Below are 5,000 nucleotides of genomic sequence, written 5' to 3'. Positions count from 1 at the left end.
GGTGAACCTTTTCAGATTGTGACTCAGCTTTGCTAGAGTCCCCAATTAGAGGTGTCCAGGGTTCTTAAGCACACTCTTTTTGCCTTGGATCACAACTTTATTCTTTCTTTTTCTTTCTTTTTTTTTCGTTTTTTTTTCGCCTCTTTTTTTTTGTATTCACTGCTTTTTCTTGCTTCAAGAATCATTTTTATGATTTTTCAGATCCTCAGTAACATGTCTCCTTTTTCATCATTCTTTCAAGATCCAACATTCATGAACCACAAATTCAAAAGACATATGCACTGTTTAAGCATACATTCAGAAGACAAAAGTAATGCCACCACATCAAAATAATTAAACTGCTATAAAATTCAAAATTCATGCAATTCTTTTTCTTTTTCAATTAAGAACATTTTTTTTATTTAAGAAAGGTGATGGATTCATAGGACATTCATAACTTTAAGGCATAGACACTAAGACACTAATGATCACAAGACACAAACATGGACAAACATAAGCATTAATTTTCGAAAAACAGGAAATAAAGAACAAGGAGATTAAAGAACGGGTCCACCTTAGTGATGGCGACTCTTTCTTCCTCTTGAAGATCCTGTGGAGTGCTTGAGCTCCTCAATGTCTCTTCCTTGTCTTTGTTGCTCCTCTCTCATGATTCTTTGATCTTCTCTAATTTCATGGAGGATGATGGAGTGTTCTTGATGCTCCACCCTTAGTTGTCCCATGTTGGAACTCAATTCTCCTAGGGAGGTGTTGATTTGCTCCCAATAGTTTTGTGGAGGAAAGTGCATCCCTTGAGGTATCTCAGGGATTTCATGATGAGTGGGATCTCTTGTTTGCTCCATCCTTTTCTTAGTGATGGGCTTGAGGTCATGCCTTCTCAGTTGAACCGGCTTCCTTCTTGAATCTCTCTTTCATTGAACGCCCTCTTCATAAATGTCTATGAGGACTTGGTCCAACCTTTGATCAAAGTTGACCCTTCTTCATGGCCACAACTTCATAGAAGTGGTCTTGATGCACCCTTGAGATGAATCTCTCCATCTCCCATGACTCGGAGGTGGAAGCTTTTGCCTTCCCTTTCCTCTTTCTAGAGGTTTCTCCGGCCTTGGATGCCATAAATGGTTATGGAAAAACGAAAAGCAACGCTTTTACCACACCAAACTTAAAAGGTTTGCTCGTCCTCGAGCAAAAGAAGAAAGAAGAGAGTAGAAGAAGAAGAAATGAGGAAGAAGGGTATGGCTTTGTGTTTGGCCAAAGAGGGGGAGAAGTGGTTTTTTAGGTTGTGTGAAAGTGAAGGAGTGAAGAAGGGTTTATATAGGAGGGAGGGGGCTCATGGTTTGGTCATGTATGGGTGGGTTTGGGAGGGAAAGTGGTTTGAATTTGAAGGGTGAGGTAGGTGGGGTTTTGTGAAGGATGGATGTGAGTGGTGGGGTTGGTGGGGATCCTGTGGGGTCCACAGATCCTGAGGTGTCAAGGAAAAGTTATCCCTGCACCAAATGGCATGCAAAATCACGTTTTGAGCCAATTCTGGCGTTGAACGCCGGGCTGGTGCCCATTTCTGGCGTTTAACGCCAGGTTCTTGCCCTTTCCTGGCGTTTAACGCCAGTCTGGTGCCCCTTTCTGGCGTTAAACGCCCAGAATGGTGCCAGACTGGGCGTTAAACGCCCATCTGCTAGCCTCACTGGCGTTTAAACGCCAGTAGGTTCTTCCTCCAGGGTGTGCTGTTTTTCTTCCTGTTTTTCATTCTGTTTTTGCTTTTTCAATTGATTTTGTGACTTCTCATGATCATCAACCTACAAAAAACATAAAATAACAAAAGAAAATGGATAAAATATAACATTGGGTTGCCTCCCAACAAGCGCTTCTTTAATGTCAGTAGCTTGACAGATGGCTCTCATGGAGCCTCACAAATGGTCAGAGCAATGTGGGAACCTCCCAACACCAAACTTAGAGTTTGAATGTGGGGGTTCAACACCAAACTTAGAGTTTGGTTGTGGCCTCCCAACACCAAACTTAGAGTTTGACTGTGGGGGCTCTGTTTGACTCTGATTTGAGAGAAGCTCTTCATGCTTCCTCTCCATGGTGACAGAGGGATATCCTTGAGCCTTAAACACAAAGGATTCTTCATTCACTTGAATGATCAACTCTCCTCTATCAACATCAATCACAGCCTTTGCTGTGGCTAGGAAGGGTCTGCCAAGGATGATGGTTTCATCCATGCGCTTCCCAGTCTCTAGGACTATGAAATCAGCAGGGATGTAATATTTTTCAATCTTCACCAAAACATCCTCTACAAGTCCATGAGCTTGTTTTCTTGAGTTGTCTGCCATCTCTAATGAGATTCTTGCAGCTTGCACCTCAAAGATCCCTAGCTTCTCCATTACAGAGAGAGGCATGAGGTTTACACTTGACCCTAAGTCACACAGAGCCTTCTTGAAGGTCATGGTGCCTATGGTACAAGGTATTGAAAACTTCCCAGGATCTTGTCTCTTTTGAGGTAATTCCTGCCTAGACAAGTCATCCAGTTCTTTGGTGAGCAAAGGAGGTTCATTCTCCCAAGTCTCATTTCCAAATAACTTGTCATTTAGCTTCATGATTGCTACAAGGTATTTAGCAACTTGCTCTTCAGTGACATACTCATCCTCTTCAGAGGAAGAATACTCATCAGAGCTCATGAAAGGTAGAAGTAAGTCCAATGGAATCTCTATGGTCTCTTTTTGAGCCTCAGATTCCCATGGTTCCTCATTGGGGAACTCAATGGAGGTCAGTGCATGCCCACTGAGGTCTTCCTCAGTGGCGTTCACTTCCCCTCCTTCCTCTCCAAATTCGGCCATGTTGATGGCCTTGCACTCTCCTTTTGGATTTTCTTCTGTATTGCTTGGGAGAGTACTAGGAGGGAGTTCAGTAACTTTCTTGCTCAGCTGTCCCACTTGTGCCTCCAAATTCCTAATGGAGGACCTTGTTTCAGTCATGAAACTTTGAGTGGTTTTAATTAGATCAGAGACCATAGTTGCTAAGTCAGAGGAGTTCTGCTTAGAATTCTCTGTCTGTTGCTGAGAAGATGATGGAAAAGGCTTGCCATTGCTAAACCTGTTTCTTCCACCATTATTGTTATTGAAACCTTGTTGAGGTCTCTCTTGATTCTTCCATGAGAAATTTGGATGATTTCTCCATGAAGAATTATAGGTGTTTCCATAGGGTTCTCCTAGGTAATTCACCTCTTCCATTGAAGGGTTCTCAGGATCATAGGCTTCTTCTTCAGATGAAGCATCCTTAGTACTGCTTGGTGCATTTTGCATTCCAGACAGACTTTGAGAAATCAAATTGACTTGTTGAGTCAATATCTTGTTCTGAGCCAAAATGGCATTCAGAGCATCAATCTCAAGAACTCCTTTCTTCTGATTAGTCCCATTGTTCACAGGATTCCTTTCAGAAGTGTACATGAATTAGTTATTTGCAACCATTTCAATTAGCTCTTGAGCTTCTGTAGGCGTCTTCTTCAAATGAAGAGATCCTCCAGCAGAGCTATCCAAAGACATCTTGGATAGTTCAGAGAGACCATCATAAAAGATACCTATGATGCTCCATTCAGAAAGCATGTCTGAGGGACATCTTCTGATTAATTGTTTGTATCTTTCCCAAGCTTCATAGAGGGATTCTCCATCCTTCTGTCTGAAGGTTTGGACTTCCACTCTAAGCTTACTCCATTTTTGAGGTGGAAAGAACTTTGCCAAGAAGGCATTGACTAGCTTTTCCCAAGAGTCCAGGCTATCTTTAGGTTGTGAGTCCAACCATATTCTAGCTCTGTCTCTTACAGCAAAAGGGAATAGCATCAGTCTGTAGACCTCAGGGTCAACCCCATTAGTCTTGACTGTGTCACAGATTTGCAAGAACTCAGCTAAAAACTGATGAGGATCTTCCATTGGAAGTCCATGGAATTTGCAATTCTGTTGCATTAGAGAAACTAATTGAGGCTTAAGCTCAAAGTTGTTTGCTCCAATGGCAGGGATAGAGATGCTTCTCCCATAGAAGTTGGGAGTAGGTGCAGTAAAGTCACCCAGCACCTTCCTTGCATTGTTGGCATTGTTGTTGTTTTCGGCTGCCATGTGTTCTTCTTCTTTGAAGAATTCGGTCAGGTCCTCTAAAGAGAGTTGTGCTTTGGCTTCTCTTAGCTTTCGCTTCAAGGTTCTCTCAGGTTCAGGGTCAGCTTCAATAAGAATGCCTTTGTCTCTGCTCCTGCTCATATGAAAGAGAAGAGAACAAGAAGATGTGGAATCCTCTATGTCACAGTATAGAGATTCCTTGAAGTGTCAGAGGAAAAGAAAAATAGAAGAATGAGGTAGAAGAATTCGAACTTGATTAGATAGAGTTCGAATAGTGCATTAAGAAGGAGTAGTACTCCATAAATAGAAGGATGTGGGAGGAGAGGAAGAAGATTTTCGAAAATTCAATTAAAAAGATTTTGAAAACATTTTGAAAAACACTTAATTGATTTTCAAAATAAAAGTAAGAAAGAAATCAAGTGATTTTTGAAAAAGGATTTGAAATTAGAAATCAAAAAGATTTGATTGAAAACTATTTTAAAAAAGATGAGGTTGAGAAGATATGATTAGTTTTTAAAGAGATGTGATTGAGAAGATATGATTTGAAAACAATTTTAAAAGATATGTTTTGAAAACAATTTTAAAAGATTTGATTTTGAAAATTAGTGACTTGCCTAACAAGAAAAGATATGATTCAAACATTAAACCTTTCTCAACAGAAAAGGCAACAAAATTGAGATGTTCAATCAAATCATTAATTGTTAGTAAGTATTTTTGAAAAAAAAGAAATTGATTTTGAAAACATTTGATTGAAAAGATATGATTTGAAAAAGATTTGATTTTGAAAAACTTTGAAAACTTGAAAAAAATTTGATTTGAAAAACAAAATCTTCCCCCTAGCACCATCCTGGCGTTAAACGCCAGAATGTTTTAACGCCAGAATGTATACCATTCTGGGCGTTT

General features: G+C 40.2%; 1 non-coding gene across 1 annotated transcript; it reads left to right on the top strand.

The window, feature by feature from the left end:
• The first annotated feature begins 3,587 nt into the window (after positions 1-3,587).
• Positions 3,588-3,695, top strand: LOC130952168 (small nucleolar RNA R71). The gene has a single exon (XR_009074353.1). It is a non-coding gene; the product is annotated as a small nucleolar RNA R71 (small nucleolar RNA).
• The last annotated feature ends 1,305 nt before the right edge of the window (positions 3,696-5,000 follow it).

The sequence above is a fragment of the Arachis stenosperma genome, chromosome 1 (assembly GCF_014773155.1).
Source record: "Arachis stenosperma cultivar V10309 chromosome 1, arast.V10309.gnm1.PFL2, whole genome shotgun sequence".
NCBI classification, from domain to species: Eukaryota; Viridiplantae; Streptophyta; class Magnoliopsida; order Fabales; family Fabaceae; genus Arachis; species Arachis stenosperma.
Note: the sequence above shows the minus strand (reverse complement) of the source record. Positions and strands in the feature narration are given on the sequence as shown.